General features: G+C 43.7%; 1 protein-coding gene across 4 annotated transcripts in view; it reads left to right on the top strand.

Annotated features, from left to right (window-relative positions):
• The first annotated feature begins 4757 nt into the window (after positions 1 to 4757).
• Positions 4758 to 23312, top strand: part of COL8A1 (collagen type VIII alpha 1 chain) — a 196953-nt gene continuing 178398 nt past the window's right edge. The window contains exon 1 of one of the 4 annotated variants that reach the window (XM_068270674.1): positions 4758 to 4806. The gene's annotated coding sequence lies outside the window, so the exon portion shown is untranslated. Of the gene's footprint in view, positions 4807 to 12906; positions 12973 to 23312 lie in introns of those variants that run through there. The other 3 variants (XM_068270670.1, XM_068270673.1, XM_068270675.1) reach the window with 3 other exon arrangements.

Genomic DNA, 23312 nt, shown 5'->3' with positions numbered 1-23312 from the left:
TCATGTACTCAAGCAATGCAGGAGTAGATGCCGGGCAGTATAGCGAGAGATGAGAGGATGGACAGCGAGTCCCTGGAGGAGGTGACAGAAGAGCACAGTTACTGTTACGCATATACTCTGCTGTATATACTTCACTGGGTCTGGGGATCACAGGAGGAGGGAGCACAGGACAGGGTGAGAAGGGCTGTTGGTGGCAGTGGGTCTTGGGCTGTAAAATGTACATATCCGGCCCTGCCAAGGGGATCATTCTGCTGCCCTAAGAAGTGACTAGTGATGGACAAGAGTACTGTTTCTCTTTATTCCCTGTACCACATGATGCCACTCGCCAGTGCACTACCTGTCATCCCCAGGGCCAGATTTGTACTCTTTACCGCCCAAGGCTGCTGTCACCTGCCGCCCCCCTTCAGTATAGGTAGTGAGATGACCCCTCCTCCCTTCCCTCTAGTATAGGTAACCTGATGCCCCCCCCCCCCAGTATAGGTAGCCAGATGACTCCTCCCCCTTTTCCTCCAGTATAGGTAGCCAGATGACTCCCTTAATCCCTCCTTTTCCCATTCCACCCCCCCCCCCCTTTCAGTATAGGTAGCCATCTTGCATTCACACCGCAGCAGCCATCAGTGTCACTCATTTCGCAGCTAGTCTCCAGTGCTAAAGCTTCCTCTTCCCCTCTGACTCCAGTGCTTCCCAAGTCCATAGCTGCCCACCACAATGCAAACAGGCACAGAGAGCAAGGTGGATGCTGCACAGGCAGCTGGCAGCAGAGTACCCTGGTCAGGCGCTCGCCTGATCTCCCTACATTGCAGCATTTGCAAGCTTGCAAATGCTCAATAAGTTCATCTTGCTGCTTTGGTGCCCTTGCTCCTGTGATGCCCAAGGCCATGGCCTAGGTGGCCTTGGACTAAATCCAGCCCAACTCATCCCTCATCCCCTCTCTACTGAACAGGACTTGGCCAAAGCCAAACTGTTAATTCCCCAAACTGTTGCCCTAATGATCAATCACCAATCATCACATTATATTATTAATTAGTGTTTGCCCATTGTAAAATCTTTCCTCTCACTGACTTACATTCTGAAATGTATCACAGGTGTCGACAGAGATCCTTAGTCCTGTCAGGTGTGACACTACGGAATGCTTGTTTCTGAGAAATCTGGAGACAGTACAAATATAAGCTGATCTCCCAGAATGCTCAGGAGGGGGGTGGGGGGAGGGGTAGAATTCCACATAGCTAATCAGCCTAGGCTAAGACTAAGCATCAGTGGGACGACTGGGCTACACACCAATGCAGGGCCGGATTACCGACCAGGCAACAAAAGCAGTCGCTTGGGGCCCCATTCAGAGTCAAAGGGGCCCCATTAGCACATAAACCAGCCCTTGCCATCCTGTCAGCGGTGGCTGGATGGTATAATGGTTAAATGGACTCTGAGCAGTGCAGTAACTATGGAAAGATGCATATCATTTTAAAGCTCTCTTTCTCCTCTTTCCAATGATATCTAAACGGCTGCTCTATGCCTTTTAGTTTTCGATATTTTCACGATTGAAATCGCGGCCACAGGACGACTTTTCTCCAAAGTCAGCGGTGGCTGGATGGTATAATGGTTAAAGGGACTCTGAGCAGTGCAGTAGCTATGGAAAGATTCATATCATTTTAAAGCTCTCTTTCTCCTCTTTCCAATGATATATAAACAGCTGCTCTATGCCTTTTAGTTTTCAATATTTTCGCGATCGAAATCGCGGCCACAGGACGACTTTTCTCCAAAGTCAGAGGTGGCTGGATGGTATAATGGTTAAAGGGACTCTGAGCAGTGCAGTAACTATGGAAAGATGCATATCATTTTAAAGCTCTTTTTCTCCTCTTTCCAATGATATATAAACAGCTGCTCTATGCCTTTTAGTTTTTGATATTTTCACAATCGAAATCACGGCAACAGGACGACTTTACTCCAGGTTGGCAGCTCGATTCAGCACAATGCAATGAAATATAAGGAACCCAGGGGGATATAATTACAAACATCATGCTGGTAGGTGTGAGGATGTAATGAATTAGTTGTGGGTATGCATAAAGGCATATCCACAGGCACTGCTTGGAGTCCCTTTAAGGGCTCTGCCGCTGACACAGGAGACCAGGGTTCGAATCTCAGCTCTGCCTGTTCAGTAAGCCAGCACCTATTCAGTAGGAGACCGTAGGCAAGTCTCTCTAACACTGCTACTGCCTATAGGGCGCGTCCTAGTGGCTGCAGCTCTGGCGCTTTGAGTCCACCAGGAGAAAAGCGCGATATAAATGTTATTTGTCTTGTCTTGTCAAATGATGCCGTGCGCTGCTGATTGTCTTCAGACCCAGGCTCTCCTCCTAGGTCCCCCTCCTGCTACTGTGCGCTCTGCCGCTGCCCACTCCACCCTCCCTTCCCACAGAGAACCACAGCTGCAGCAAGAATGATAGCAGCAGATGGCAAATGCTCACTCACCTATCCATGATCCAAGCAATAGAGATCCCGTCATCTGAAACCCATCTGTCTCTTCTACAGTGCAGCCGCTCGCTCTGAACTTCCTGATTCTCAGATCAGACATGAAGTAGGAAGTAGTAATAGTAGTAGTAACAGAGCGGCAGCACTCTAGAGGAGACAGATGGGCTCAGGATGACGGGACCTCTATTGCTTGGATCGCAATAGGTGAATGTGATTCATCTGGTGCTGTCATTCTCCCCCACTGCGGCTGCCTTCTCTGCTGGACTATCGTATTCACTGGGATGGAGGCTGCATGGTGGCTGTCTAGTTTGGGAGGAAATTGGTTGTTCGGTGGTGAGGGTGGTTATGTAATTCTGTCTGGGGAACGGCTTCCGGTTTGGTGGTGTCCAGAGCTTTCTGCTATTGCCAGGCTGGAGATGCAGGGGGAAAGTGCTGCTGCTGTGATATCTGGTGCCCTCTTCACAGGAGTGCCCCAGCCCCTGAGTGCAAATGTCCCAGCCATTCATCTCTCACTCTGCATTTTGCCGCTGCTATTCCCTGCATTGTGCACCCACAGAGGAAAGCGTGCTGTTGCCCATAGCAACCAGTAGCTCGGCTGCCTTGGTGTGTGCGGCATGTTGCTGTGCAGCTGCATCTTCTGATTCTATTACGACATGATGGGGGGGCCCAAATCAGTTACTTTGCTTAGGGCCCCATTTAGCCTTAATCCGGCTCTGCACCAATGTACAGCAATATGTAGACATAGGAAGTGCTTCTGATGCTGAAACCAGGAAAATTACCATAAGGCCTCTTTCACAATGGGACGTTGCGTTTGATGCGACGTTAAAGTCGTACAACGTGCCCCTAATGCAGCGCATGTAGGTTATGAAACTGGACGTTATTTTGCTCTGCGTTATGTGTCTCTTGGTGCGCCGTTTTCCTCGCATACTGATGGAACGAAAACGGAGCATGCGTTATACTTAAAAAAAAAAAAACATTACTGAGCATGTGCAACACACATAACGCAGCAAATTTATTGCTAAACGCACAGCACGCAGCACTTTCTAAATATTTCTACACGTTACACACAACGCAACGTGTGCACTGTGAATGTAGCACAGACTTTGTATTGCTGTGCGTTAGTCTGCATTATAATTTTTTATAGCGTGCGACTTTAACGTCCCACTGTGAAAGAGGCCTAAAAGTGGGCATCCTGAATAATTTGCTACTATATGCCACTACAGGGCCTCTTGAATGGTGCCCATACATGGTACAATTTTTTTCATCCTATCTTACCATTTCTATGTAATATAAGGGAACTGCCTGAATCATCCTTTCATTATATTCACTTAATTTACCCTTATACTAGATAGAAATGGTAAGATTGGATGAAAAAAATTGTACCATGTATGGGCACCATTAGAGAAGTAGATGGTTCTCATCCAAAATGGCCAGTCTGCAGGGCTGGTTCTCTCATGAAGCAAGGTGAAACATTTGCATCAGGCGCAGAGATTTCAGGGGAAGCATTTCTGGGTGAGCAGTTTGTCACAGACTCACAGCCAGCCAGTGTGCTATTGTGTTGAGTAGGGAGGGTCGGAATGCCAATTTCCGATTCCACGGTAAATCGGCATTCCGTCATGTACCGATTACCTATTCCGCCTTCCGCTACCAATTTCCGCATTCCAATGCGGAATTTCCGCCGGAAATCGCGGAAATTCCGCCTGACTTTTACATCGATTTTCTCAAAAACTATAAGGTCTTTTTGAAAACTTTTTTTTGCATCTTGTTCAGAAGATTCTTTTTAATAAACCCTGAAACGTTGGTGTTTCTAGGACTTACGGGGGCTTTGCTATTAACTGCTAAAGTCGGCGGATTTTTACTGTAATGTAAAATGCAGAGAATAGGCAGATGCAGATTTTCTGCATTTTACATTACAGTAAAAATCCGCCGACTTTATCGGTTAATAGCAAAGCCCCCTTACGTCCTAGAAACACCAAATTTCAGGGTTTATTAAACCGAATCTTGTGAACAAGATGTATATTGTGGGGGCTAATCTGACTACCTATACTGGGGACCCCTCTGACTGATTATACTCTGGCTACCTATATGGGCCCTACCTAATATTTGTGGTATCTCTAGCTCTCTATCCTGAGGGGGAGGGGCTGCCTGGAGCTTAAAGGTACCTTAAACAAATTTTTTTTGGGGGGGGGGCCCATTCAAAATGTTGCTATGGGTGACAGTCCCTGCCTGGATGACAGTTTGAGAAGCATCAGTTCAGCCTGCGGCAGGTGTCACCAGTGTGGACTTCTCCAGAGGCCTCTGGGGGAAGTGTGTTGTCCATGACAGTATGGCATGTGTGTGTAGGTATGTGCTTATGGGCAGGTTCCATGCAAACATTCTGTCCAGCGCTAGTGTCTCCCCTCTTCTCCTTTTGGCTAATTGAATTGTTTGTATGTTTTCTCAGTAAACCTCTAAAAGAAAGCCTATTTATTTTACTGGTAAACTAGCAGTCCAATGAAAATAAGCAAAGCCAGATGAGAAAACAACAGCAATGTCATAAACGACTGCAGAGCGCAGCCAGCCTGTCCTAAAAGCCCAGCGAATGGCATTAATCACAGGGTGGGAAAATGTAAATGGCCCTAGCCACAAGAATAGCCTGTTAGTGTATAATTCAATAGAGCTATTGACAGGCGAGGATAACCCTGGACCTGCATAGCTTCCCCCTCTGTCATGGCCAATACTTTACTGAAATATGCGCAGCTTCAGTCATTCCTAGACGCACTGTACACCCAGCGGGACAACATACGCTGTGTTCTGTTAAAGGGCCACTAAATGTTAATGACCAGCAGATTTACGTACACACTTTTTTTTTTTTCATGGAAAAAAAGTTTCAGAAACTTCAAAACATCTAAACTGAATGTAGGTTAAGAGGTATAGAGGTGACATTTTACATCATTTCTTGTCCAGTAAACTAGGGCCAAAACAACATCTGTCTTATGTACCGGTAACTGTGGCCACAACAGACTAGCATTAAAGCAAATCTGAAGTGATAAAAAAAAGTCAGATAGTCATCTATGGAGGGGGAAGGCTCTGAGGAAGCAGGAAATTTGGGCGTCAGCGGCTAGTGGACGATTTGGGCATTCCATGGGCACTAATGCAAATATCGTTAATACGGCGCCCAAAGTGGAAATTCAGGCGCCCGATAAAGATAGTTTTCAACATTACAACATTAAAGTTTTTGAAACTTTATGGTTTGGAAACTAGCAACGTCATAGTTTTTGTCATATTATTTTGTTTGTATGTACACATTTTACGTTCTCAAATTTCTTTTTGTGTCTACGTTTGTAAGGGTGTTTGTGCTGAGAGGGGTGGTTAGGGTTAGGCACCACCAGGGGAGGGTTATGGTTAGGCACCACCAGGGTGAGTATCTTGGGGTTAGGCACCACCAAGGGAGGGTTCTATGTGAGAGTAGGGTTAAAGGACCACTATCACGAAAATCGTACAATTTAAAATGCATTTAAACACATACAAATAAGAAGTACATTTCTTACAGAGTAAAATGAGCCATAAATTACTTTTCTCCTATGTTGCTGTCACTACAGTAGGTAGTAGAAATCTGACAGAACCAACAGGTTTTAGACTAGCCCATCTCCTTATGGGGGATTCTCATGGTTTTGTTTAGTTTCAAAAGCACTTGGCGAATAGCAGTTGCTCCATCCAACTGCCAAAAAAGTGTGCAGTGACTGAGCATGAAGGCTGGCCATGGCCAACATTTTTTTATAAATCTTTTTCAGGGAATGTCTTTATAAAGAGTAAAATCCTTGCTGAGAATCCCCTATAGAGAGATGGACTAACCCAAAACCTGTCGGTTCTGTCAGATTTCTACTATGTACTGTAAGTGACGGCAACATAAGAGAAAAGTCATTCATGGCTCATTTTACTCTGGAATAAAAATACTTCTTATTTGTATATGTTTACATGTACTTTATAATATTGTCTGTAACCTAAACTAATGTCCAGCGCTAATACGCTGGTGCTTTATAAATACAATAAATAAATAATAAGGCAGGCAATTTGGGCGCCTGCTAGCATCGGAAGTTTTGGCGCTGTCATAGGAGCCTATAGAAATACCGGCATTGAGGCATAATTTGGTCACTTGTGGAGCCTGGTAGGTAAAGGGCTGTGTGTGTGTGTGTGTGTGTTTTAAGGTTAGGCATGGGGGGTTAGGGTTAGGTGACAGGTGGGAAGTTTGTGTGTGTGTGTGTGTGTGTGTGTGTGGGGGGGGGGGGGGGGTAGGGTTAGGCATCAGGTAGGTAGCTAGTGCAAGAAGGGGGTTAGGGTAAGATGTCAGGCAGGAAGTTTGAGCAGGGAAGGTCACCCTCTGACAGTGTGATGTCAGCACCTAGGTACTAACATCATGCTGTGGGAGCCTTGTTGCATTGTTTCCAACTGCCAAAAAAGCAGCATCTCCTTCCACAGACATCACCTGCCAGCAGTAAAGATGTCGCCATATGATAGATGTCAGAATGTAAATCAGGGAGAGGAAGGATTTTACAATGGACTAAATCATTTATAAATAATTATTGTAAAAATTAAGCACTTTTTTTTTTCATTAAGTTATTTTCACTGGAGTTCCTCTTTAACTGACCCCCTTGTAAATGAATCTCCTTTCCAATGCTTCATCTGAACTTCCGCCTCCAACGTTAACTTGTTCGTGATGCATAACTCTAAACTCCTCCCAGAGAGGACCAGGGCCGATTCTAGACTTTTTGCTGCCTGAGGCAAACTTGTGAGGATGCCCCCCTATTTAGAATGATCACACAGCACAGGACAATTTACTTTACTCCATTTAATGTTTTTGCACCACATGCTGCAGCTCAACACAATAGCACACTGGCTGGCTGTGAGTCTGTGGTAAACAAACTGCCCACCCTCAAGTCAGGACAGCAGTACCATCTCCTTACTTCTGCTGTGCAAGTTAAATAAAACACTGCAGCTCTCCTCCTCCCCCCCTCACTCACTGTCAGACTCCTCACACAGCACAAAAAGCTGCTTTTCCCCAATGATGACCGCTTCACCTCACTCTCCTCTCACTTCTCCTCCTACTCTGACTGCAGGCTGTTAGTGTAAATACAGTACAAAAATACTGCCCTTGTAATCTCTGTGCCTGATGCAAATGTTTCACCTTGCTTCATGAGAGAACCGGCCCTGCTCCTCCCTGATCCTTCGAGCAGCTGTGGATCCAAGAGCCTTGAAGAACAGAGAAATAACACAATAGGAGACACAAAATGTAGTATTATAAGACCCTTTGGGTGTAATTTTAGAAATTAGGGTAATCAGAGAGGTATATCGCCAATAAGGCAACCTCTCTATAAGCAGGTGGAGAGTTTTTCATCCCCATTTGGAGACAGAGGTCTCTGTTTGAATTTCCATCAGTTGCATTGTAGGGTCTGTCAAACTAAGCTGACTAATTGCTAAATAAAATAAAAAAAGTACTGAACTGATGTACGGGTTAAAGAGAATCTGTATTGCTAAAATCGCACAAAAGTAAACATACCAGTGCGTTAGGGGACATCTCCTATTACCCTCTGACACAATTTCGCCGCTCCCCGCCGCATTAAAAGTGGTTAAAAACAGTTTTAAAAAGTTTGTTTATAAACAAACAAAATGGCCACCAAAACAGGAAGTAGGTTGATGTACAGTATGTCCACACATAGAAAATACATTCATACACAAGCAGGCTGTATACACCCTTCCTTTTGAATCTCAAGAGATCATTAGTGTGTTTCTTTCCCTCTGCAGCTCTTCTCCACTGAAGTGTCAGGCTGTTTCTTCCTGCAGAGTGCAGACAGCTCTGCCTGTATAATTCCTCAGTATGTGAAAGCCCAGTCAGCTCAGAGGAGGATTTATCCAGCTTGTAAAAGATAATAGAGCAGAGAGAAGCTACACTAATCTAAATAACACACAGGCAGTGTGCAGAGAGGGGCCTGGAGGGGGGAGATGCATCACAGAACCACAACACTGAAGAACTTGGCAGCCTTCCAAACACAGGCTGACAAGTCTGACAAGAGAGAGATAAGTTGATTTATTACAGAGATGGTGATAGTAGAACGTGCTGCAGTAAGCCAGGACACATTAGAATAGCTTTTGGAACTTGTAGGATGATAAAAAACAGGATGCAATTTTTGTTACAGAGTCTCTTTAAGAGAGACACATAAGATTGCAATATTTGAAATATAAAAATGAGTGTAAGTATAGTGATTATCCCCCTAATAAATGACAAAAACAATAATAGCAAAATGTATTGCACCACCACAATGCATTTCATGGTGTCCCCACTTTGTCAGGTGAAAAAATGACTCATCAGCTAAAACCAACCTTTCCCTGCCCTGTCAATTAATCATAACTCAGCTTAATCTATGTCTTCCCTAATTGTTAACCTTTACTGCGTCTTTTCTTCCATTGTCTAAAGTGCCTGGCGTTAAGGCTACACACTGAGTGGCCAAAGCATTAAGCCCCGTCTACAGATCATCGTCAGGGGAGATGTTGAGGAGATGTTGTGGCGATCCGGTGGCTCGATTAGCCGCCGGATCGCCTCTTCCGCGTCCCCGCGCGTGCGCCGCATTCGATTCCCCGCTTGTCCCCGCCGGCGCTGCTTATCTTCCGCTCGATTCCCTGCCATTGTCCCCTCGCGGGGAACGAGCAGGGAATCGGCGGAAGCAAGATTTGTCCTGTCGGATCTTATCAATCGAGCCGCATCAGCGGAGGATCGGAGCCTCATCCATGCGTGTAGATGAGGCTTTAGAGACACCCTCAAATTGTGAGTTGGTCCACCTTAACCTCTGATCACAGCTGATATTCTTCTTGGCATGGACTCACCAAGATGCTGATACCATTGCTGAGGATTGTTGGCCCGCGCTGACATAATGGCAGCCCTAACTTGGGTCAGATTGGATGGTGGCATTTCCATGCGTTAAAGTGATCTTTTGACTTCGTCCCACAAATGTTCAATAGGATTGAGGTCAGGGGACTGAGTTGGCCAGGGAAGCAGGTTAAAGTCTGATTGTTGTTCCTCAAACCAATTTGAGACAGATCAAGCATGGTGGCAAGGGCCCACAACAGGCATCGTGTCCTATTTTTCTGTGATACCAAAGGCACTCTTGATGGTCTCCTGCTACTAGACCATGGTTTGCAAAGTCCATCTTGTTGTACGCTGAGATATTCTTAGTGATGCACCTTCATTGAATTCAGCTGTAATTTGTTGTGTTGTTGCCCTTCTGTCGCTGCGGACAATGAGTGCTAATCGCCTTTCACCTCTCTCATTCACTAGCCTTTTTCGACCAGAATAGTCCTTATCGTTTTTTTTTCAACTGCCACTCCCTAAACAATCCAGATACAGTTGGGTCAAAAAATCCAAAAAGGGTTATTAATTCAGAGATGCTAGTCTCTTGCACCGACGATCATGCCTCATTCAAAGTCGCATACATCTGTCTTGCCCATCTTGATATTATCTTCTCTGTTAACTACATCGTCCATCGTCCAAAGCTGAGCGTTCCTTACATAAGCAACTCTGTGTTGTTACGTCACACTTTCAAATAGGGGTGTCTCTAATTTTTTAGTATAATAATGGACTGCTGGTGTCGAACTCTTGAACAGCACACAATGAAACTTCTTTATGCCACATATAGTTGCTGAAGAAATTCACTGCTTGTAAACTTCAACTTCCAACTTGTAAACTTCAGAATTTTTAGGATTACCATAAATCGTAATAAAGAATGATAGCTGAGTGAGTTGTGCACCCTCTCCTACACTGCGCCCTGAGGCTGGAGCCTCTCTCGCCTCTGCCTCGGCTAACCTGTTAACCCTATGCTAACAACCATGGCAATTTTTGCATGGGGCGAGAGATAGAGTATTCTATGCTTGCAAAAATGTCCAGCTTTAGCTCACTGTCGCTTTCAGAAATACACAGCCGTCTACAAATTGGAATGGAAAGATAATCTTAGCAACATTTAATTGCAAGAAGCCTTGTACAACACTGGTACAAACTGAAAGCATTGTAAATGGAGGCAAAGCTTCATTTCAAAGCAAATCTGTCAAAACAAGAAATAAATAAATAAACCACCTGTGAGCAATAGAAGCTGAGCATATGATAAACAAAGCATAATCATAGGTTAACTTCACAGAAAACTGCCTCTGATTGAAAATGAACAGTAGTTAGAGTGATATAAACTAATTAAAAAACGTGTGAATTTTGACTTTTCTCGTGAAAGTTGACCTTGGGCCAATCCCTTCTATCCAGAGCTCTATACACATGTACGAGGATTGTCATAAAAAAAAGTATTGGTATTTGAATCCTCAGGTGACAGGTGAGGCGCGTTGCTAGCCTCCTGGATAGAGACGTGGAGGCATGGCTGCCATCAAATGTTTCTGGGCCCCATACTCCTCAAACCTACAGCGTCCCCCTCCACCCCCACTCCAAATTCCAATCTGCTGAAAAAAAGCTTTCTTGAACAAAATTAAACTAAACAATGGCAATGTTTCATGTATAATACACGATCAAACATAATAAGGCAGAGTACCCCTTTAAATGCTCATTGTTCTGCAGCCCAGCCTGACAACGATCCCCATGCTCTGCTCCTTACTCCTTATAGTTTTCCCTGGTGCTTTAACCCCCACCCCCCTTCCCTTTATTCCCTGGTGATCTAGTGGCCTCCCCATTATAAAGTTTTCTCTGATAGTCAAAAACACCCCTTCTGTTTTCAATACAGCTTTCCCTGGTAGGTCTAGTGGTCATTCCTCTCCCTTACAGTGCGCTTCTCACAGTGCTCCCTAGTGGTCCCGCCTCCCTTCTTTGATCCATTATTTTACAGTTCATGGCATGGCATTGTACTAGGAAATTTAAGTGGCTGTGTGTCTTTAGAGAGGGAGAGAGAAAGGGGGAGGGGCCACAAATCAAGTGAAACAGAAGCAAAGTGTTGTGCACAACCAGAGGGCTTCTGTTCTGCTTTATGTGAGCCCTGGTTGACACTCTTCCTGGCCTGGCCGGGCCCCAGACTTCTAGGGCCCCATACAGCAGGGCTGGTTGTAATGACCTGAAGGTGGCCCAGTGTAGAGGGATGACTGAGTGAAGCATAATGGAGGTCACAGAGCGGACGAGGTCAATGGAAAAAACAATGCCCTCAGCTGGTGCTCTGCCGAGTTGGTCTGCCAGGCAGATGGTGAGTCTAGGCACCTACGGAGCTGAGGGAAAGGAGGGGTGCTCTAGACATGATTAATTCTCAGAAAAGGCAGCCCTGACCATCTTGGCCAAGACCCATCTAGTGTGTATACAAGGCAGAGGGTGCATTCACAAATCCAATTTTGATTTGCCAATGACTGGCCAATTGTATCCCATCCATGTAGTAGGAGGGCAGACAGGTTTTGAATACTATGAACAGATTGTGTCTGTAAGCTCTCATACCACATGTAAGTTGGGATATTGGCCAGTCGTTGGCCATGGCCAGAGAAGGATTACAATACAATGGGGCCCAAGGCAAGTTAATAAATGTGGTGTGTGTTGTGCTAGTATTTACTATGCTAGTTTACTAGTAAGCATGCTTACTAATAAACTGAGGTGAAAGAAGGGTCAAAGGAGTTGGCATCATGGCCCCTTGACACTGCGGACAGACGCACGTTATAATGTTTAGGTCCTTACTTAGTTTTTCCCAGTGTTTGGAAGTATAGTTCCAACTTCTCAGTCAGAATACCTGATAGGCGTCCAATTGCCTGCCAACCACCCAGTGTACACAGTAAACGTCTTTCCCACCTACTATCGGCCCCCATTACTCTTGATGGGTGCGGCCGAAGCTTGATACATACAGTCATGAGCAGGTCTATGGATGAGACTGGAGCTGGTTTGTCGACCGATGAAGCACAGACCGATGGTGTCTGTACTGAGCCATGTGCTAGCCATGCATGTAGTGCTGCCCGAACCTCTCAATCAACCTTGCTAGCGCCATTCTGGGACAGCCCACAGCAGACGCAAGCCCTGTAGGTTGCGGCCCATCCGGATAACTACTCCACTGGCCACTATCTGCCCATGATGGTGGTGATCACCAAGCAGCTACTGTTCCTGTTCTCATGTGTGTGCAATGCAGCATCATCATGTTTTAGGCATTTGCTGACTTATTGGATGACGGACTGTTCCACGAAGCTTGGATGAATTCTGCTTACATATTGTTCCAGTTGCATTTTTTTCTATTTCCTCAGCAGCTAGCGTGCTCTACAGCAGCACAGATGACCCCCCCCCCCCCTCCTTCTCTCAGTGGCTGCCTGCTAAACGCAGCTTACTGAGAGCTGGGTGACTGTATGTGCCTGCTGCCTTGTCTGTCTGCTGCGCTCACAGCCCACCTACTCCAGGGGGGAACAACCCCTCCCACCTGCACATAAAAGCCAGGAGAATGTTAACAGCAGCTGATCAGAGCACTTTCCTCAGTCCCTCACTGTCACATGTCGGCATCACACCTTTCCCTTGGATCTTGCATAACCAAGGTAAGAAGATGGCATGCTTTTTTATGTCTTTACATTCTATGCCAAGCTTAGGTGCCCACCTGCAATTATAGAGAACAGCCAGCACAGGTCTGCTGGAAAAAGCTACTTAGTTGCAAATTGTAATATTACTTTTGAAACTTGTCTACTGAAGTCAGAGCCAGATGCTTTTTTTTTTTACGTTTCTTTAGTCTTTTTCATTCATGACCACCAGCAGCAGAAGGGGGCATTTTAAGCATAAAAAAAACACACAAAAAAGAAGCATTTTTGTTCTGTTTAGGCTGGGAAAGTATTAGAAGGAGGCAGCTGTAAGGTTGTGGAATGCAGAGTTACTAACACTTACATGCGAAGAAGGTGCAGTAAAGAGATGTCAAATTCTGCACTTGGCGGTCAAAGGAAGCAGAGAGACCTTTAGCAGGTGGACTGGAGACTGGAGTCTGGAAGATGCGTCTGCTGTTAGTAGTGGCTGTGGCGTGCTAATTCACTTGCAGGTGCTACTGTAGGAAAGGCAAGTGTTCAACCTTCATTTTAGTCCCAGAATTGTTATATATTTTTTTTTTTATAGAATATCTATTTGGGATTTTTTTTTTTTTTTTTTGATGGTCAAAAATTCAAGAGTCTAATTTCAAAAAAAGTATTCATTTGGAGAAAACCCTGACTGTTTGTAGTGATTAAATTGACACAGCACCTCTTTGTTTAAAATGTTAGTAAACTTTTTTTTTTTAAGAATGGTTTTGTTATAGAATTGATAGAAATATAGATGTCGCGTAATTTGAAGTTGTTTAAAATGATCTTCCATATCAATCTGCAGCCAGCGGAGAGTTTTTAAAATTGACAGTAAGCTAAATCCTCACTTTTTTTTTTTTTTTTTTGCAACCTTGTTTTTTTGCAACTCCTGTTTAGAGTACAGCTGGTTTAAAGCAAACCTGTAACTTAAAAAAAAGAAGTTAGCTAGCGATGGTTTGGAGGATCCTCATGTCCTCCTTGACCCTACTGTCGCTTCTTCTCGTTTACGGCCATGCTTCCCTCCATGTGTGCGTGCGCAGTCCAGCCGCCAAATGCGCTTTTAAGGAGAGTGCGGCCACAGGGAAGCTTGTCAGATATGTTCAGAGGGACCCCTGACGCAGCAATGGTGGGCTCATGAATGGATCAGGAAGCCCTTAGACTACTTAGAGGCTTGCCTCCACTTAGATGAGCATCTTTTAAGTTAAAGGTTTGCTTTAAGAAGGTCTAGAAACCCCTGATTTCTGCAGTAGTAATTAGTTGCACAGAGCAGGAGGTTTTTTTTTCTGGCTATTTTAGACCCCTGGACCAATCCAATATCTGGCAGGAACCTTTGACACTTCTCTCTTAGGCTGGGAGAACATTTGTATGAATCACTTGCATTTTCCACTCTGCAATCGATAAAAGTCTATGGGCTGCTCTGCGGATCTCAGCTCTCTCCAATCTGCAATGTACCATTTTAAAATCATACAGCTGGTTGGTCCTCCCTGCATACAGTCGACGAATCGCTGGCGATCTGCATACAGCGCATTCCAATGGAGATGCAAAAACAAAAAAATGGTTGAAAAGGCAGATTATTAAAAAACGCAAACCACAGTGGTGCATAGCGGTGTGGTTGATTGTAACAGGGCTTACCCCACTGCAAGACACCACTGATTGCAATGTTCAAAGTGCGGTGAGTGCATTTCAGTATAACAGGCTGCGGTATGTTAACGCACACTGAATGCATGCAGAGTGTTACCACTAAACACGTGTGTTAACAGAAAAAGTGAAGCATGCTTTTCATTGACTGTATGCTTCACTGTTCACGACGCAACGCTTGGATAACATTTGGCGATGCTCTCTTTCAAAATGAAGAGAAAATTGCAGAAACACACATGCCAGAAAACTCATGTTTTTAGACACAGACAAGTACATAGCTCCCAACTGTCCCTCTTTAGGAGCCCTGTCCCTCTTTCCTCTTCATTTGTCCCTCTTTCGGGACTTTGTCCCTCTTTCTATGTAAATATATATATTTCTCTGCTAAAAATGTGTTTGATTAACTCTAAACTTTATTCCCATCCTTTAACTTGATATATTACTAATTTTAAAATGTTACTATGAAGGAAAATGAACCAGAATAGGAAAGACCAGTGTGGTTTGAATTATAAAACAACATATTTTTCTTATTAAATATGTATGATATTCGTGACTAGGGGTGTGATGGGGGCGTGATCAGGGGTGTGGCAGGGGTGTGGCTTAAGTGTCCCTCTTTCTCATCTCAAAAAGTTGGGAGGTATGCAAGTATGCTTAATGCTTTCATTACAAGCAGTGGAATAAATGTGTTCAGTATACGCATAGAAGCAAAGTAATCCAGATAAAATAATGTTTGTCATTATTCCTTAAAGTATCCTACTAATATAATAAATGGTAAAGTTCGGATGTTTGGATGTTTGTTACTCGATCACGCAAAAATGGCTGAACGGATTTGAATGAAATTTGGCACACACATAGTACATTACCTGGAATAACATATAGGATACTTTTTATTCCCATAACCAAAAAGGGGGCAGAGACAAATACACATTTCACTGGAAAATGTAAACTGCAGCCATTCTTACACTGTTAATGGCAGGGTTCTCAAACTTTGCACAGTTGGTTATTGGGTGACTGGGATTAATATTCAGGAAAGTGGGTGGAGCCTATAAAAGCCAATCAAAATTCACCTGATTTTTAAGGGGAATATTTACATTGCTGCCATTCTTGGACTGTTAATGGCACAAGCCTCTTGCACTGTTAATCACCTGTACCTGATACAGTTGGCCATTGGGTGATTGGGGTTCAAATTTAGAAAAGGGGTGGAGCCACATCCAATCAGACTTATTTTATTTCAATGCAAATTATGGATGTCAAAGACTGCAAAGCTCACAAACTTGGTCATTAAATAATTGAGTAATTGTGTGTTAGGGTTAGGAAAAGGGGGCGGAGCCTATACCAGCCAAATCCATACCCGGGCAACGCTGGGCGTCCAGCTAGTATACACTAAAGTGAAAGAACTAAAAATGAAATTTTCCCTTATTTGCAATTAAAATGCACCTCTTATTAGTACAGTAATTGCTGTGTATTTAAATAGCGCTGTTGAAAAATCCATGGCATGTATTAACTGTCCTTCAGAATCTGATGTTCCTACAGCAATCTAGGACCAATTATCCAAGCATGTATGTATTTGGAATGCACCACGCAATTCATGCAAACGCCATGCAGAGTTTGTACTGACCAAGATTCCAATCTGGGGCGCAAAGGATGATCGTAAACTTGTTACCCGCTAAGCTGCCCAGACTTGTGTAGCTGATTTCAGTCTTGTTTTAGGATTTTCCCATGCCACTAGTAATGTTCACAGCCAGAAATAACATAATCACTAGCATGTACTCCTCCCTACTGTGTAGGTGTCGAGGTGCTGATTATAGATTAACAGAAAAATAAAAAATCCTAATATGGTATTTAGCCACGCCCAGGAGGCAGAAGTTGGGATTTTAAATCAAAGCTTCTAAGAGCTGATTCACGTAACAACCAGCTAGGCTATTTGATCAGTGATTTGCTTTACATAACGTCAGTCTGCTGGCTGAAGCGCTTTAAGAGGATTTTAGCTAAGAGTACTAATAATGATGTGCACAGGAATGATGAGATGTGCAGAGGAACAATTTACAGCAGGAGGATGGAGGAAACACTTTAGAAGCAATGAGAATATTTTTATTTTATCGTAGCTTATTATAAGTAAAAGTAGAGAATAATAGCTTGTATATGTCTACATTGTTCCCAACTGTCCCTCTTTTGGAGGGACAGTCATATTTTGGGAACCCAATCCCTCTGTCCCTCTTTCCTTCTCAATTGTCCCTCTTTCCACCTCAATTGTCCCTCTTTCAGGACTGATGTACAGATCTATGTAAATATATGTATTTTTCTACTGGAAAATGTTTTTAATTGGCTCTAATCTTTACACTCATACTTTAACCCTTTTAGGACCGGCTGCCTAACCCCCTTAAGGACCAGGCGATTTTGCATGGGGGGGGGTGCGTTTGGGGGGGTCAGGCAGCTGGATCCCCACTGTGGCTAGCTAGGCATGGTGTCCCTTTGGTAGTTAGGTGTCCGCCCTGTAGCCAGCAGCCTTTACTCACCTCTCAGGCTCCAGTGATGAGCAGCTGTGGACCCCTCCGCTCTGGTCGGCATCCCCGCTCGTACTGCCGCTCAGTTACGAGTCGCGGCTTGATGACGTCATCAAGCCGGGACCCGGCACTTACGTCAGAGCGAGCGTGGATGCCGGCCAGAGCGGAGGGGAGCACCGATTGCCAGGGGAACGTCAGGAAGGTGAGTGGATCCTCTTCTTTCCCCCCTACCGCCGCAGCTCTTATGGTGATCACTACAATTTGCCAGTGATCGTAGAGATCACGTGATGAGGAGTAAATCGTTATGGCTCCTGATCACTGAGGGGAGATGTCAACTGTCGGGTGTGCGCGATTGTGCTGGGAGGGGAAACAGCGGGCGGCGTAAATCCTACACCGCAACAGGCTTAGACAGCCACAAGTGCGGCGTAGGATTTAACTATGCCGGCCCCCAAAGGGTTAAATTGATGTATTTCTTAATTCCAAATATTAATATTAAGGAAACCTAAATATTATAACAACAATAACAATAACGTTTCTATTACGCTTTTATCCCATAAGCCTCAATGATAATAGAAAGAACCAGTGTGGTATGATTTATAAGACTACATCTTTTGCTTAAGGATTCTTTGTGGTATGCATGACTCGGGGTGTGGCAGTGGCATGTCTGGAGGTGTGACAGGGGCGTGTCTTAAGGTGCCCCTCTTTCTTATCTCAGACAGTTGGGAGGTTTGTGTCTGTGTATGTGTGGCAGTTACATGCCAGCAGTGCACTATTATATGGAGCTACAATCAATATAAGCATGTTGCATTTTTATCCAGAAATCCTTTTTATGTCGTATGCATACTCTACAACAACAACAACAACAACAACAAATAACATTTGTAAAGCGCTTTTCTCCCGTGGGACTCAAAGCGCATAAGCATGGCTCTGATCATCGTGGTACAGAGGAAGAATTTTATAAATCTGGAAATGCCAGGCTAAACAGGTGGCTTTTCAGTCTGGATTTGAATAGCTCCAGGGATGGTGCTGTCTTTACTGGGTGTGGTAGGGAGTTCCAAAGAGTAGGGGCAGCATGACAGAAGGCTCTGTCTCCAGATTTTTTGAGGTGCACTCTGGGAGTGACCAAGTTTATAGAACTTGATGATCTGAGGTTGTGAGAGGTGTGGTGCAGCTTCAGCAAGTCCTTCATGTATCCAGGGCCCAGATTGTGCAGGGATTTGAATGTCAGCAGTCCAATCTTGAAGAGTATTCTCCATTATACTGGTAGCCAGTGCAGTGAGCGAAGGATCGGTGTAATGTGACAGTGGCGAGGCTGGTTTGTTAGCAATCTGGCAGCAGCATTCTGCACTAATTGCAGGCGACGCAGGTCCTTTTTGGGGAGGCCAGCATAAAGGGCATTACAGTAGTCCAGCCGTGATGTGATGAAGGCGTGGACTAGGGTTGGAAGATCCTCTGGGGGAATCAGATGTTTAATCTTTGCAATGTTCTTCAGATGAAAGAAGGAAGATTTAACTACAGATGAAATTTGGTTTCTGAAACTCAATTCCCCATCGATTAGTACGCCAAGGCTGCGCACAAGGTTGGAGCTGTTTATGTCTGAATTCCCAATCCTGATTGGTGTTGCTTTAGGATAGAGCTGTTTTGATGGCGAGCACTGGCTTTGGACAAACAGGACCTCAGTTTTGTCAGCATTCAGTTTCAACCAGTTATCATGCTATGCTGCTACTCTAGCATAAGTACAGTTCAACACTTGGAGACTTCACCATAAAATTAACCTTTTCAGCAAGGCGGATGATTTCATGCCATGTTTAAAGGACAACTGAAGTGAGAGTAAGATTTGATTGGGGCTAGAATCCTCCAGACCCCTAGACACTCTCCAGGTCCTAGGCAACTGCCAAGGATTGCCTTGTGGACTTTGGCTACCGCCTCGGTGAGCGCAACTTTTCTAAACCTATTCCATTGGTAGCAGCGATTGTGTTTCCTGCTGTGTCCCCTATCTCTGCTATAATATATCCTACCTCACTTTTGAATGATATAGTAGAAGAGTGATGCTGAGTGGTTGGTAACCCTTAGCAGCAGGGAAAGAGCTTTAGCACCCTAGGGTGGGCAGTTTACTAAAAGCCCATTATTAGCTTCAAAATGTGGGCCGATTAAAGCACCACTACGGTGAAAAAAAGTAAGCAGTTGAAATCTGACAGAACCGACAGGTTTTGGACTAGTCCATCTCCTCATGGGGGATTCTCAGGGTTTTCTTTGTTTTCAAAACAATCTCCTGAATGATAATTTAACTACCCAAATAGTAAGATACCAGCCAGCCTCCCTACTCGCTTGCACACTATTTTGCCAGTTAGACTTAGCAACTGCCATTCAGGAAATGCTTTTGAAAACAAAGAAAACCCAGAGAATCTCCCATGAGGAGATGGACTAGTCCAAAACCGGTCAGTTCTGTCACATTTTAACTGCTTACTTTTTTCCGCTGTAGTGGTCCTTTAAGAAGAGCTGAAATAGGATTGGCTGCATAGGGTGGTCAAATTACTAAAAGCTGCTATGTGGTTGGTTGCAATGGGTCAATGCTCACCACTGTTTAATTGCACAGCTATCAAACAGCGTGAACAATCACCTTTAACCACTTTATCCACAAGTCAGTAGATATATGTCCTCTGTGACTTCATCTAAGCCACAAGTCAGTAGATATACGTCCTCTGTGACTTCATCTAAGCCACAAGTCAGTAGATATACGTCCTCTGTGACTTCATCTAAGCCACAAGTCAGTAGATATACGTCTTGTAGCAGAAGCAGTGCTGTGCAGGATTGGGCTTGCTCCTGTGCACATTTCTGGCACTATCTGATGCAGCACTAATTGGTGAACGGAAATATATGTTTCCTGAGCTAATGAGATTGATTTTTACCATTAAAAACACTTTTTTTTTCTCATTTAATAGTGAAAAATACACTCTGTAGCATTATTTCAGAATCAAATATCTTCACCATACAGTAAATTGTGACCAGAACAAGTTTTGTGATAAGCAGTAGGAATAGCCAAACAAAATGTGTTTTTTTAAATCTACCGTAGCACTTTTTATTTTTAAGCTAGAATTGGTAAAACTGAGAAATAAATGTTTTTTCTATTTTTTCTTTGTTTTCCCATTAAAATTCATAGAAAACAAAATTGTTTGAGGGAAAAAAATGGCATACAATGAAAGCCTAGTTTGTCTTGAAAAAAACAATCTATATTTCACTTCTGTGTCCTAAGTAGAGATAAAGTTTTTTTCTGATTAAATAAGGACATAGCTAAACTGTCAAAACTGCTCTCTGGTCAATAAGGGAAAAAAGGTCTCGATGCGAAGTGGTTAATAACAGCATTATTCCAAGCATAAAACACAGAAGCCTCTAATGTAAACATTGGTGAGAAGAGTTTTATACACTTTCTTTCTCTATGAAAACTGCCCTTTAAATGTTGAATAAACTGAAGATTCATGGTATAGTCAAAGCCACACATTTGGAAGCGTCTTGGTCTTGAGACATTTTTGTGTCTTTGCATGAATGTGTTATTAATTAGCTGGATATATACGCTATTTTCTTTAAATGGAGTTTTTCAGCAGAACATAGCGATTTCTGCAATTAATTCTGTTTAGCTTAGCGTCTCTGATTCCCTGATTGAGTGCATAAGAGCGATTTTTGTTGGCGGAGTTTGCTTTTTCCTTGAAGGCAATGATCTGAGTTTTGTGGAATTGTATGCCGACGGATTTTCCCATAGTCTCGGTCTTTTTAGATGAAAAGGTAATGAAGCGTTCCGATAAATAGTTGTGAAAATGGCAGTGCTGGTGTAGTGGTATGGTCCACAACTTCTTAAAAGATCAGGTTGCCTAAAGATAATAATTGATCTCAGGATGAATAGTTTACTAGCTTATTATTTCTTGCATTGGGTAGGATGGAGACACCCTCTGTGTATTCTATGCTAATGTTTCTTTTAAAAATTATCAGTAGAAAAGAGAAAGGTAATCGCTGGGTTTAGAGGCGCCTACACTCTATCCCTATGCTATTAAGGCATTTTGCATTGACCTGAGGAAGCTGACCATGACCCGTGAAACTCGTTGTCAGATACCAGTCAGACCTCCTTTGGAGGTAATAACTTTGCAGTTTTTCTAAAAAAAACTATCATACTACAGGAAAGCTACTGTCCAGTATCCAGCAGGACCTGGAGTACCGAGCAGGGATGGTTAATTCCCTGCAGGCCCATACGGTGGTATTGTAACCATCCCTTGTGAGTATATTTCTATATACTGTACTATCATACATCTTATACCAAACGGTACTGCACCATTGGGCTCCCAGTCCCTCACTGCTGCTCCAGTCCCCCGCTGGCAGCTTTCTGACCTCGGAGGTCAGGGCCGCATTGCGTACATTTTTACACATTCCCGCTAGTGCAGGAACATTAACATATAAATTTTTACGCGTTAGTGGTGCAACGCATACATTTTTGTTCCTGCACTAGCTGGAATGCGTAAAAATGTATGCAATGTGGCCCTGACCTCCGAGGTCAGAAAGCTGCCAGCGGGGGACCGGAGCAGCAGTGAGTGACTACGAGGGCACAGGATGGCTACATGGGGCTGGTAGAAGCCCCAGGTAAGTGAAACTCATTTTTTTTTTTTTGCTTGGACCTTCCCTTTAATAAGACTTCAGAAGAAAATTAGATGTGACGGTATGTTGCATTTGTGAAGATGGCTCTGAGTAGCATAATTATATTGAAAGAGAGATAAAACTTTTTGACATATGCCACCCAAAATCATGCCAGTCAGTGATGGTCATTATATTTTACTAATAGCAATGTTAAGTGTTTTAATAAATTGTTTTGAAGTCTTTCTTGCTTGTTTCTTATAGGTCGAGCTGTGAGTAATCTTAAAATGTATGAAAAAAATTCCGTCTTTTTTTCTGGCCCTTAAAGGATAAATTTATTTAAGAGGCTTATGGAGGCTGCCATATTTAATTCCCTTTAAAGCAGGTATGTCAAACCGGTCCTACGAGGGCCGAGATCCTCACACATTTTTGATGCAGCTCAAATGAATTGATGGGTCTGAATCAGGAAAGGTGTGGTCCATCAGGTAGAACACATTCCTTTCTTTCTCAGTCCACCCTAAACACTGGCATGGATCTGGCCCTCCAGGCCTGGAGTTCGACACATATGCTTTAAAGTGTACCAGAGACGAAGCACCCTCATGTATTTTACCATATATATCAGTGGGAACATTAGAGAAAACACCTACCCTGCTCTCTGTTTCATTCTTCACTGCTCAGCCTGCTTATCAGCCCTGATAAAATCCCCGAATGAGCATTCAGTCTGGCTTTGCTCAGGGATCATTATAGTCTGTCTTCTCTGATGTATTTTCAAGCCCAAGCCTGCCCCCTTGTGGCTCTGCTATAATGACTCAGCTATAATGATTCCTGAGCAAAGCCAGACTGAATGCTCAGTCGGGGATTTTATCAGGGCTGATAAGAAGCAAGCTGAGCAGTGAAGAATGAGAGAGCAGGGCAGGTGTTTTCTCTAGTGTTGCCACTGATATATATGGTAAAATACATGGGGGTGCTTCGTCTCTGGTTTACTTTAAGCAATACCAGTTTCCTGGTTATCGTGCTGATCCTCGGCCTCTAATACTTTTAGCCATAGACCCTGAACAAGCATGCAGCAGATCGGGTGTTTCTGACAATATTGTCAGATCTGACAAGATTAGATGCATGCTTGTTTCCGGTGTGTGATTCAAACACTACTGCAGCCAAATAGATCAACAGGGCTGCAGTAGTGTATTGTTCAACAGGAATAAATATGGCAGTCTCCATAGCCCTCTTGCTACAGTTGTCTTTTAAGATTTCCTGCCATAAAATGGGCAAATGACAATGGGTGGTACCTCTGTACATATACTACACATACAATTCATTATATCATAAGTTTATTTTCACTTTAGATTCCCTTTAAGGTGAGGTCAGTTTTGGTTCAGTGGAAAGAGGACTTAACCTACAGCTGTAGAGCTTGAGCTCTAAAAAGTATATTTTGTGGGTGTCTAACAATGTTGCCCTACGTAAGGTAGTGAACAGTATTTTGTAAATCTATCAAGGTCCTCAAACTGTCTGGGACCAGACTAAAAAGTACATAATCAAAGCTCATGCCTTGGCAACATATCTGTCATTTAAAGAGACCCAGAG

This window comes from Hyperolius riggenbachi, chromosome 2, assembly GCF_040937935.1.
Source record: "Hyperolius riggenbachi isolate aHypRig1 chromosome 2, aHypRig1.pri, whole genome shotgun sequence".
Lineage (NCBI taxonomy): Eukaryota > Metazoa > Chordata > Amphibia > Anura > Hyperoliidae > Hyperolius > Hyperolius riggenbachi.
This window is presented reverse-complemented; position numbering and strand designations above follow the sequence as displayed.